The following is a 13,267-nucleotide window of genomic DNA, read 5'->3' as shown; positions in this document are numbered from 1 at the left end:
TTGTTAAGCCTACTACCTTCTTGGCATTCTAAAGCAAATTCTTATTTTACACTCGAGAAGAAACATGTAAATCCTGTATTTTATAAGATCAACTGCTTATTTTTAACTCTGGTAATGCACTGCCTTTTTGGTATTACATTAGAAATGTAATTCATTTTTAACTCTGGTATTACATTGCATTACATAATAAGACCTTTCTTTGCAAATGATATGTTATAGACGCTACTTTTTTATAGATGAAATATATGGGCTTGTATTTAATTGACTCAAGGATTGTACTTTCTATCCTGTTTAGATTTGCAGTGAGCACTAAAGAGGTTGATTTTAATGATTAGTAGCACCCTGAAATTCTAGAATGCCCTTGAAGCATATTTGATCACTGGGTCACTTTTAAAATTCAGTCAAGCCTGAATGCTACGGCTGGCCTTCTATCACGTGTGGCACCCTATTGCTAAACCCAAAATGGAGAGGACTGGATTACAAAATGGACACAAGGTGTAAACTTGCCTCCTGATCACTTTGGTCTTGTCTACACATAATGTTAATATTTTCAAAAATTTTAAAGTTAACGTCTGTTTTTTATTGACTCGCAAAGTTTTTCAGACATAGTTACTTAGGCTTTCCGATTGTGAATTTTGCCTACAACTCATTCATAGCCTACTCTTTATGTGCTGAATTTTTATGAACTGACTGAGGCCATAGCATTTCACAGATCAGCTGCTCATTCCCCATGGTGCAGGCAGACCCTAGAGGGCTCTCTGCCTTTCTAATGTGACATTCTTGTGTTTTATTCCATAAAATTATGTTGCTTATTGATTAAAATTCATTTTATAAAAGGCCACTTCTTGCCGTAGCTCTTGGACACAGGTTAAAATGTTAAATGTAATTCATCTCAGCATCCAAGCCCAGATTTTTATTTTGTGACGTGAGGAGAGCCAGAATATGGTTGTCAATTTGAACTTTTGTCCACTCAGAAGAAAAAGATAAGAAAATTTAACAAATTATAGAACTCTCTTTTCCAAATGTGAATTTTTACGATTTTGACTTGGTGAGTGGGTCTTCGTGCTCACTTCTTAGGCAATATTTTGAAGCTGGGATGAGTGAAGTGGAAGAAGAATTGGGTGAAAAGGAAAGCTTTGGTATTTAGAAAATAAACAGGTGAAAAGAATGTATCTAGAAAAAAATAGCATAAGAATTTTTGGATAAAAAAGTTCACTTAATTTGAACTTTAGGATAGAATTAGGTATATTTAAAAGTTGAAACCATAGATCATTTTCTATACAACGATGGGAAGGAAAACTTCCTTCCTCACCTTACCTAGTTAATACCCTGAAGTATGAGGTATATATGCTCCGTTTCGATTTTTTGCCCTAAGTAATTTTACTATAGAACCATATTTCAGTATCTCTGAGGTCTTTGGGAGTCACACTAAGCTTTGTGTCTTATTAATGTCCTGTGGCAGCATGTCTAATGGGTTAATTATATGCCACATAAAATCGCATCCTTTTTTATTTTAAATTTGTTGTTGTCTAGTATCATAAAGCTCTACATAAAGGAAAAGATACATAAGAGGTACTAGCTGGCTTTCTCTTTGCCGTTCATTACCTTGTCAGTCTTCATCACATCTTCTCTCATTTTGCCCTTTTTCTCACTCTGGTAAGTGTTGCTTAATTCTTCTTCTTTTTTTAACTATTAACTTTGAGTCTGTCAGTATACTTCAAGTATTGATTCTTTACTTTGTGAAGGGGGAATTTCACTGTATTGTTTAGCAAGGCCTTTCAAGCTTTCCTGAAGAGACTTTGCAGCATTGGCAGTTTTCAGGCTTTCTTCACCTTTTCTGTTCATACAAGCTTCTTCTAGGCCATTAATAAATTTGTACACTATCCTAGTATTAATCTCTGGAGATTTTCACTATTGATCCTGGTTTATTGTCTATTAATCAAATTTTAAGCCACAATTTTATTGTCTACTAATCAATTTCTTAATAACCTCTTACGGGAGTCTTTATTAAAAAAAAAAACTTTTGAATGATATCCATCAGTTCTTCTTTATCCACTATTTGATTAACTCTTTCAAAGAAGTCTAGAGTGTTAGGGACACATGGCTTTCACTTCTGGAATCAGTGCTGTGTGTTCCTTATCAGATTACACTGCAACTCAGGCTTACTCAACTGTGGTTAACCAAGCCTTCCCCTGAGCTGAAGTTCTGTTTAAATGTCCTAGAGCCGTGCTTTGTTACACTTAGCTTTCTTGGTGGATAGCTGTACCCTGGTGTCACAGGTCTAAAGGCAACCTTCTCTTTTGGCTTTGAGGAATTTTGGATAATTCTACGTATCCGTCTACCTATGAATTATTCTAGCTGCAAGTTTGATCATCTTCAAAGATGCAGTCAGGTCTTTGTAAAATTGGGCATGCTGTACATTGGGAAATGTAGTTATGAGAACAGCGATTTAAAAAAATAATAATAATAACCTTGTTATAGTTTCTGGAATTTCCAGAGAGTTTCAGAAAATCTGACATTTCTTTACATTTTGCTCATTTATTTCAGTATTTATGTACTTATGTACATTTTCATAAGGACTAAATTCACTAGGTTTTCCTTTGTATTACGATTTTAATTTTCCTTAGGCAAAGAGAGACATCCTTTGGCAATGTGCCCCAAATTTGTCTCACAATAAGATAGACCATGGAACTGTCTCAAAAATAGTTTTGCTTGTCTCAACTTCATCTGATAGCTGTATGTACAAGGCCAAGGCTTGATGAATTTTTGTCCTGATTCTTTTTTTTTTTAATTGAAGTATAGTCAGTTTGCAGTGTGTCAATTTCTGGTATACAGCATAATGTTTCGGTCATATATACACATACATATATTCATTTTCATATTCTTTTTCATTATAGGTTACTACAAGATACTGAACATAGTTCCCTGTGCTCTACAGTGTAAACTTGTTGTTTATCTTGTCCTAATTCTTTTTCCTCACTCTTTGTGCTTAGATTCCTCTTTACCAACAGTTATACCCATTTTACAAGATATTTTCAGAGTCTTAAATTATAATACTCTTTTTAAAATACTAGAAGAAAGTCAAAATAGAAGAGGAAATGTTGCCTTTGCTGTATTCCTTTCATTTTTCAAGTCTTCTCTTTTCCATTTCAAAACTCCCTGTCGTGGCCCTAACCAAATTATATTGCTTTCCTTCTTATTTTGACCAAAAGCTGCTTCTTTGCATGACCATATCATTTCAAATCCCTGTGCGGGTTTACCATTGTCTTCCAAGTGTCTGCTTCTCAGGCTTCCCCTGCATTTGCCAAAATCCTGTCTCTTCCTCGCCTCTGATTTCCTTCTGCTTTTTAAATCTTTGTTTTCCATTTAATTTCTATATTTAGGGTCACCTTCCACCACTATTCTGCCTCGGTATTGCATACCTAACTAGCCATCAAAAAATCCATGTCCATAAAATTTTTTTTGTAACTGTGAGTAATGATGGATGTTAACTAAGCTTATTGTGGTGATCATTTCACAATATATACATACATCAAACCATGTTGTGCACCTAAAACCGATACAGTGTTATATGTCAATTATATCTCAATTGAAAAAAAAGAGATAGAGAAAGTGAGAAGCCAAAAAAAAAAAAAAATCCATGTCAAGGAAACTTTCTGGATCTCCTAACTACTTAGCAGTGACTGATAAAGAAAACTAAAATGATAGTGGTTATACTATTATTCTTACTGTTTTGGTTGTTCATTTGAATATATTCTTTTTCTCCTGGTTTACACCATTGTGGAAGCAAAATGTGCTGGAGCTTATGCATTGCCCCATTGTCCACTTTTCTAGTTTGTTTACCTCTTATCAACGTTTGTTTACTTTCTTTCTAATTAATATTGTTGCTACCGCTTCTAAAAGTGATTGCAGTCCTATTTTCTTTCTCAATTCTTGTTCCTTATTAATAAACGTTATTGAGAGGGACAACACAAAATTAATCTTTCTTCTCAAAGCAAAGAGGATCCTAGTGGGGCACAGCAGAGGTCACTGATTCTTTTAAGTCATACTCTTCCTGCTCAGCTGGTTGTCCTGGATTTTCTGAGACTCCAGGTTAAAGTTATGATCAAGATTAGAATGTACTGCCCTGAGGCTTCAGACCTACAATGGGAGCCGTGGTGGTTTAGCGTTTGGCCAGTAGCAGTGAACACCTCCTGGACAGATTCCCCTTTGCACGATGTCTCTGCTTGCCCCTTCATTTACCCATTAGTCAACACGTAGTTATCCCATCTTTGCATTTTTACTTTGTTTGTAGTCAGGGCCTGAAGTGAATTGTTTGGGGAGGAAGAGAAAACTTTAAAGTTTTGGCTAGAGCCAGAGAGACGGTGCTATATAGCAAACTAGAGTTGACAAAGTGACTGAACTGTGACTAAGGGAGTTGACTTTTAGCTCTGATTCTGCCACTAAGTAGTTGGGTGATTTGGGATAAAATAATGTTTTACTTTTCTGGGCTTTAGATTCCCTGTCTATGAAATTGAACTTGTGCTATGCACTTCACATGTGTTAGCTCATCGAGCCCTCATAGTACCTTCCTGAGAGAAATACAGAACTTTTTTTTTAAGATTAGGGTAGATTAAAAAAATTTTTTTTAATTTAAGTATAGCTGATGTACAATACTATATAAGTTAAAGGTGTACAATATAGTGATTCACAATTTTTAAAGGTTATACCCCATTTATAGTTATTATAAAATATTGGCTATATTTCCCACATTGTTCAATACATCCTTGTAGCTTATTTTATACCTGATAGTTTGTACCTCTTAACCCTCCACCTCCATCTTGCCCCTCCCTCTTCCCTCTCCCCACTGGTATCCACTAGTTTATTCTGTTTCTGTGAGTCTGCTTCTGTTTTGTTATATTCACTAGTTTGTTGTATTTTTTAGATTCCACATATAAATATACAGTAGAAATACAGTGCTTTTATTTTCACATTTGATAGGTGAGCAAACTGAGGCTCAAAGTGAGGCTCAAAGCTACTTGCCAAGATCATGTAGTTAATATGTGACATGGCTGGAACTTGAACCCTAGAGTTCATGCTTTTCCAGCTCTGAAAGTCTGTACATCTAAGAATGCCACAGATGAACAAAACATTGATGTAGGCTTTGTATAAGCAATGAACTTATTTCCAGAATAGAGAGGGAGTAAAATAAGACCTGTTCTCTGAAATTGATCCAAAGTGTACAATAACCTGCTAACTTCTGATAATCTCTGTATTTCTTCTATTTCTCTTATTTGTGTTTCATTTACAAAGATATTTGTCAATCAGAAGGTTCATTTACTCAGTATCTCCCTTTTAGTGTAACAACTTTCATTACCTTTCTCTTCATTTGGCAACAGTCTGGTAAGTTATCTAATAGAGGAAACTGAAATAATAAACTTTGAAACAGCTTGCATCTAACTGTCATTGCTCAAGTTAGAGTTCCTTGGAAACAGATTTCAAAGATTTTGTGATTTTGCTTTGAGACCAGCCTTTGAAAGAGGTATAAATATTCAAGGTACAGTCAACTCTCAGTTATTTATGTTAATGGGGGTGCAGAATATTCAGTTAACTTATAATTGGCTTTGGAATACGGTCAGCAGCACACATCAGATGTAAATCCCCTGTGCACACAAGCAGTCTTAGGTGCTTGCCTCCGCAGATCCCTTCTTGACTTGGCTTTGTTGTTAGGAGAATGGCATCCAGAAGAGAGAAGGAAGCTGCAGACTATTTTTTAATAATAACTTTTGAAGTTAAGAAGATATCTCTTTTATATAAAAGCACCCATCAGTCAGATTTGTATACATAATAGTTCCATACTTCATGTGGAAATCCAGCAAAAATGTTGTAAGTTCAGATTCATAAGTCCCTGTAGTTAATAGGAGGTAATGAATGAGCTGTGCCCTTGGTTATCGCCCCTGTTGGGCTATTTAGTGTCCTTTTTAGCTGATTCGAGGGGTAGGCATTTCCTTGGTTTTTGTAGTAAACTGTGTGGGTGTGTTGTAATTTTCTTTATCTAAAAATTAGCCATAGTTAACTTTTTATAAAGTTTAAAACATGTCTCTGGGGCTCATGATTTTGTTTGTTTTTGTTTTGAATAAAAAACATTTGCATTTTATTCACTGGAAAGTGTTTATTGGAACTTTTTTGTACTCCCCTCCTCCCTTACTCCGTTCAAATTACTAAATATAGTAGAGGAAAAAAGATGTTATAAATGAGCAATGTACTGTTATAAATGTTCTGTCAGGAACCAGAATTGGTAGCAGGGTACTTACTGTCAGAGAAGTGTGTGATGACGACGTTGCACTGAATTTATGTAGTAATTTTCTTCCAAGAAGCTTAAAATGATTCACAAATACTTGCAAGCTAAATAAGAACAGGTGATACTTAGTCCATTTTGTAGAAAAGGAAACTTAATGGGAGAGGAAGCAAGTTAATTATCTTAGAACAAAGTTGCACAGAGATGGGCCCAACTTGCTTTGCAGGAGATAAGATAAGTAACCCAACTTTTAAGTTACCCAAGGATGTGGATTTCTCAGGGAAATCCTAAAAAGCTAAAATGTTTTCAATGGCTCAGGTGTCCTCTTTTTGGACCTATGTCGCTCAGTGTGATAATTCAATCAAAAACTATTGGTGAAGAGGTTTGCCGACTTTATGTCTCAGAAAGCCCCATAAGCTAACACTCTGACCTGCGTTCATTGTTCTCTTGAGAACTGTTTAAATTAGATTCCAAGCCAGAGTCTTTACAATGACCTGTGAGGCCCTGCAGCATCTGGCCTGGCAGTCGCACCTCTCACCGCCTCCCCTCTGCTCTAGTCACTCTGACCTCCTTGTCCCTCAGTTAAGCCAGGCCTACCCCCACCTCAGGGCCTTCCCTCTTACTAGTCCCGCTTACACACCAGGTATCTTCTTCTCTTAGTCTCTCAAATGTCAGACCCAGGTGTCACGTACACCTTCTCAAAGAGGCCCTCCCAGACCATCTATTCTGAAGGACTCTTCCTGTGCCCCCCGGGCTCATATTCTCCTTCCCTGATTTTTTTTTTTAACATTTTTTATTGATTTATAATCATTTTACAGTGTTGTGTCAAATTCCAGTGTTCAGCACAATTTTTCAGTTATTCATGGACATATACACACTCATTGTCACATTTTTTTCTCTGTGTGATTTTTTTTTTTTTTTAATAAACTTATTGCCATGCGACGTACTTCTGTAACGGTCTGTCTCCCCTCAGCAGGATGTGAGCTCTGAGAAAGGAGGGGTTTTTGTTTCTTTATTTTGGGGAATAGGGCCTTAGTATAGTTAGTAGTGACTTGCACATAGTAAGTACTCAATAAATATTTATGGAATGAGTATGAGGAACATTATGGTGGTGCTGAGTAACTGACAGGTTGGAGCTCACTCTAGGATAAAACATTTATCTCATCACATTTGCAAGTAGACTCTGAAGTCAGTTTTGAGTGCTTTGGGTTTGCTATGGCATGCTGTGGTCCTTTATTTCTCTGACTTACTAGCAGCATAGTGTCTCCTTAATTGTCATTTTCAAATTGTAAACATGACTATAATCAGTATGCTTGAGGTACTCCTTTACATAGTATTTATTTAGTTTAATAACTAGCCCAACCCCTGCTTTTTAGGAAATTCTGATTTTCCAAGACAAATTTATTAGGGTACTGATTTTAAACCTGTAATTATAAGATATTACCAGAGGACCTCACCTTTTTAGCCCTTAAGTTTGTGATTCCCAATCCTGGTTTTGAGATACCCTAACACGGTGGGTTTTAACCTTTTTTCCTTCCTTCCTTTCTTTTTTTTTTTTTCTTTGTTTGGTGTCACAGGCCCCTTTGAGAATGTGATGAAAGTTATTGACCATATATTCTTAACATACAATTCTGCAAAAAAAAAAAAATCGCAGTGAGTTAAAGAGTTTCTGAGACACATGTAGGAATTTAAGGAGTCCAGATTAAAAGCTGTTATCCTAGAATAATCCCAATTATTTCAAGAAATGAAACCAATTTCTCAAAAGTAACTTACCCTCTGTTTACTTAATTTAAAAAGTATTTGTATACATTACTAGTAGTCAAACAGACAATATTATGATGCAATTATAAGAAGGTTGGCCTGGCCTAAGTTGACCTTAGGTATAAAAATTAGTATCTGACGAAGATCTGTGTATGTGTCGTAAAGAAATTGTGCTCTCCAAATATTAAGTGCAACTGCATTAATTCAAGAAATGCTTATAACCCTTCATCGTGGTTGTTTCACTGAAAGGCCCATAAGAATAAAGGATGTTTTACTACTTTGTTTTGATATGAGTAGAACAGTTGTGGCTGTGTGTCTGTTTGGTTACTACTAAATGCAGAGAACGGGGGCTGTAAAGCAAATTAACTTCGGTTACTTTCTATCTGGCTCCTATCCTCTGGGCTCCATTGCTTTTCCTGAGGTAGGAGTCCTTGGGTCCTTCAGTTTCTATTTGCTATAATGGAAAACTTTAAGTCTCTTAAAAAAAGGCTTACTGTTGCTGGCTTGTCTGTTTTTAGGTAACAGACAAGCTACTTCTTATTTTTATCTGGGTTCTAAACATTACAGTTCATGGATACATCTTATTTGATACTTTTTAATATATTAGAGTTTATGTTTAATTTGCAAATTCAGAAACACCAAAATAATCAAAATGATTTAAATTGGGGTTTTTTTTTAATTGTAAACACAGAATCTCACATTTTTCCTGGAGATAGGAAATGAGATTATTTAGATATTCTTATCCCTGAATCTAAAGCAGTGGTAGTTGTCCAAGATGGCAACATATCTATCTTCAAGACCCCTGTTTATTTTTTTCGAACTTGAGATTACTTCCATTATGATGGAAATCAACCATAGACTACAGTAATTTTCAATGGCATATTCAGCTATCATGTACCTATCAATTTTGTGCATGCTAACATATCAAAAGGGTACTATTGAGCATATATATATATATATATATATATATATATATATATAAAATAAGTGAGAAACACTGTTGCTATTGTTATTTCTGTAGAATAATTTGGATGAAGCTGAAGGCCTTATGTTTTATGCCTAAAAAATGATTATAGATTTCCATTCTTTTTTCCCTTAAACTATTTCCTACAGTCTTATGAATTATCCACTCTTAAGCGGAAATCTTTTATATGATGCAGATCTCATGTGCTTTCATTTTTATATCTTCTCCTTAGAATCATATTGGTTATCTGACTTTAAAATTCTTGTGGCCAAGGTCTTTTTAATTTTGTGAAGGACTTTATTGGCCTTTTATTAAAATTAATTCCTATTCAGTTTTCCATACCTGGGGTAAAATACAATTTTGGGTGTGAGGGCAGGGAAGCACCCTATTTCATTTGTAAAGTATAATCATCAAATTTCAAGCTAGAAAAAAACACCTAATCCAATCATTTCATTTTACAGATGAAGAAATAGACCCAGAGAGATTAGTGGTTTGCCAGAACTACCAATTTACCACCATATCTTATTGACCAGCATTTTTAGCAAACTTTATTTATTTTAAACTTTTGGGAGTCATTGGACGAAGATTAAAAAGCAGATGTTGGCAGAGATTTTCCCCTGAACATTCTATTAAGAAGATATTATAGAGTGCCATAGGGTCTGTTTCTTCTTTTGATTCCTAGTCATCTGGAAGGCATACTTTAAAATAAGTGAACAAACAAAAAAATACCTTGCTGCAACTTAGCACTACTCTGCGTGGTACATACATCGTTTATTCTGCCATAGAATCACTGCACCAGGTGGCCTGTTGTTCTGGATCGTCTTCTCAAAGCAGTGGAGGCCCTTTATGAAGTCTGGGCCAGGAACCTTAGCAAGATTGAGGGCTGCCCTGGATTCTCTCCATGCCTTATAATGTGGGTCTCCCACGGTGTACGGAAGGAACACTGTGGCAGGTCCCGTGGGAATACAAAGAACAGCACCCCAGCTCAGTTCAACTGAGGAGATGCAGCTCAAACAGCGGAAAGCAGTGTGTGATGAATGCCAAACAGGAGGTGCAGGCACAAATGCATTGGAGTGCCAATTTTCATTTTCTCAGGAGTCATTCAGATGACTGTGGTAATTTTGTCTCAGGGTCCTCTATGATTGAAGAAAAAACAAACAAAAAACATAAAATTTTAACCCAAGCAACTTCAAGTAGGTTAGAACTAGAGGACAACTACAGCCCAAACAGTCATGCCTTCTAATTTGCACTTTTATCAGTTAAGTACAGGTTATAATATTGCCTGTATAAATATTCCTGTATGTATAATACTCATCACTAGTGTTTTCTTTCTTTCTTTCTTTCTTTTAGTCTCTCCTACCCACAAACTCATTCTCTCTGCCCACAACATTGGGTTCTAGACAGTGCGCATCACCATCACTGCTCTAATGAGAAGCTAATTGTAGGGCTTGATCATTAGGTGGCATGCCCCTCCCCCTGCCCCCCCCAGTAGCGTTTTCTTTAGAAGTCCAAATAACTGAACATCATGGCTTTCTTTTCAAATTACAAAGCTGACTTTCTAAAATGTACAAGTTCCTGTAAATTGTAGTAAACTTAAAACAGAAAATTTAGCTTTAAGCAAAATTTAACACATTGGGAGTTCTGTTTCTTTTTTTTTAATTGAAGTATAGTTGATTTAGTGTTATGTTAATTTCTGTGTACAGCATAGTGATTCATTTATACATACGTATATTTATATATATATTCCTTTTCATATTCTTTTTCATCATAGACCAATTCAAAGTATTGAATATAGTTCCCTGTGATATACAGTAGGACCTTATTGTTTATCTATTTTATATATAGTAGTTGTATCTACAAATCCCGAGCTCCCAATTTATCCTTCCCCACCTCATAACCATAAGTTTGTTTTCTATGTCTGTAAGTCTGTCTCTATTTTGTAAATAAGTTCATTTGTGTCCTTCCCCAACTTTTTTTTTCGATTCCATATATAAGTGATATCATATGGTATTTTTCTTTCTCTTTCTGGCTTACTTCACTTATCATGATGATCTCCAGGTCCACCCATGTTTCTGCAAATGGTATTATTTTATTCTTTTTTATGGCTGAGTAGTAGTCCAGTGTGTGTGTGTGTGTGTGTGTGTGTGTGTGTGTGTGTGTATACCACAACTTCTTTATCTGTTCATCTGTCACTGGACGTTTAGGTTGCCTCCATGACTATTATAAATAGTGCTGCTATGAACATTGGAGTGCATGTATCTTTTTGAATTAGAGTCCCCTCCAGATAAATGCCCAGGAGTGGGATTGCTAGATCATAGGGTAAGTCTATTTTCAGTTTTTTTAAGGAATTTCCATACTGTTTTCCATAGTGGCTGCACCAAACTACATTCCACCAACAGCATAGGATGGATCCCTTTTCTCCACACCCTCTCCAGCCATTTATCGTTTGTGGACTTTTTAATGATGGCCATTCTGACTGGTGTAAGGTGATACCTCATTGTAGTTTTGATTTGCATTTCTCTGATAATTAGCAATACTGAGCGTTTTTTCATGTGTGAGAGTTTGATTTGAATTGATAATCCTACTGGTTTGGTTTTAATTCTTCACAAACTGCATGAAGGAAGAAAAAAATACTAAGACCATGTAGAAGGTAAAAAGTATTTGAATATCATCTCTATTCAGAAAATGTGTTTCAATACCAGGGTTTTTATTATTATTATTATTATCATTGATGTTAGTCATTATTATCTCTTATTCCCATTTTCTAAAATGGGTTGGTTTTAGTATAATATAAGGGATATAAAGACCAACTCAAGAAGAATGTATGTGTCTGCTATGACAAAAACATTAGGTTGTTATCTGCTGTGAAGTTAGTAAACTGTATGGTATACATCATGTTTTGTATGTATGGTATACATACAAAAAAACTTATATATTTTTATCATCATTAGAGATTATTTGAAATTTAGTTGTCTTCCTGTGGGTATATGAAAAGCCCATGGGTGCCTTAGGACCATTTAAAAGGTAAAAGCAAGTCACTTAAACTTTCATCTGTGGAGGTAGGGTTGGTGGGGTAACTAAGTCATCTTTAAGTTCTTTTCCAGCTCTAGACATTTAGAATTTATGCTTATTTCAGAAACAGACTCATTATGCTACAGGGACATGTAACTTGATTATTTATTTATTTTCCCTGAGATGAAATTTATTTGGTAAGTGGTACCAAAAAACCTGACCAGATTCCTTCAAGTCACATAACAAGTGAGTAGCAAAACGAAGTACCAGACTCAGTTACACGCCTCGTCCTCTGGTCCTATACTATCTTTACATATTAACACACAGACACACAGAGGAGTTTCCTCTGGAGTTTTATATTTTAAAATGTCTGTAGTGGATTGAGGACCTTTATTCTATATCCTTCATCCAGGCTGTCCGAGTGACCAAACTGGGACTGACTTCAATCACGAAGCTGCATCTAAGTGAATCTGAACCTGTGGAAAGGCTTGAAAAAGCCAGAGGTGGCGTAGATCCATTAGTAGTCAAAGGAGGATGCTGAATCTCATCCTAAAATAATTTGCAAAGTTGAATTATTAGAGATAAGCTGAATAATTATATGGGAAATAAGATTGGGGCTGAGGGTTAAACCTCTAGTATGTATGGAAGCTTCTGGAGGCATCTGGGAGGAGTGGAAATGGGGCCATCTGATTAGTAACTGTGCCTTGTTATTAAACCGTGACTTTCTGCATTGTGTGTCCCCAGAGTTGGAAAACCTCCGCGGGCAAAAAAAAAAAGAGAAGGGCTGCCGCGCTGTTGCTGAGGGCCATACAGTAGACACAAAAGCGCCTTCTTAGAGGTGCTTGTACAGGCAGGCCCGTTCCTCTCAAAGACTGGGAATCAGATTCTTTCCCCAGGGGGTTTCCAACTAGTTTGCACTTCAGAAAAATCTTTTCTTTCTCCTGCTGTTCACGCCCTGCAAAGAATTTTCTTCCAACCAAAGAAATTGTTTTATAATCAAAGATCCTTGTCCTTAGTTGTTGGACATCAAAGAAAGTTTGGAGGAGACTGGGGGATTATGTGAGTGCCTAGAATTTATTTTGAATGCAGACTTGCAACATTAGCAAGTCCCCTAAAGGATATACTCATTTCAGAGCTGGGAGAGAGCCTAATATAACTAAATCTCTGTTTTTCTTTGGTTGGATGTGCCCCAGTAAGACACAAATGAGTGCAGTAGCTCTGTCTGGATTTCACTCCTGTCTGTTTGATTCTTG

At 36.1% G+C, this 13,267-nt stretch overlaps 1 protein-coding gene across 1 annotated transcript in view; it reads left to right on the top strand.

Moving 5' to 3' along the window:
* Positions 1-13,267, top strand: part of RNF43 (ring finger protein 43) — a 58,990-nt gene that overhangs the window by 2,168 nt on the left and 43,555 nt on the right. The gene's annotated exons all lie outside the window — the stretch shown is intronic.

The sequence above is a fragment of the Camelus dromedarius genome, chromosome 16 (assembly GCF_036321535.1).
Source record: "Camelus dromedarius isolate mCamDro1 chromosome 16, mCamDro1.pat, whole genome shotgun sequence".
NCBI classification, from domain to species: Eukaryota; Metazoa; Chordata; class Mammalia; order Artiodactyla; family Camelidae; genus Camelus; species Camelus dromedarius.
Note: the sequence above shows the minus strand (reverse complement) of the source record. Positions and strands in the feature narration are given on the sequence as shown.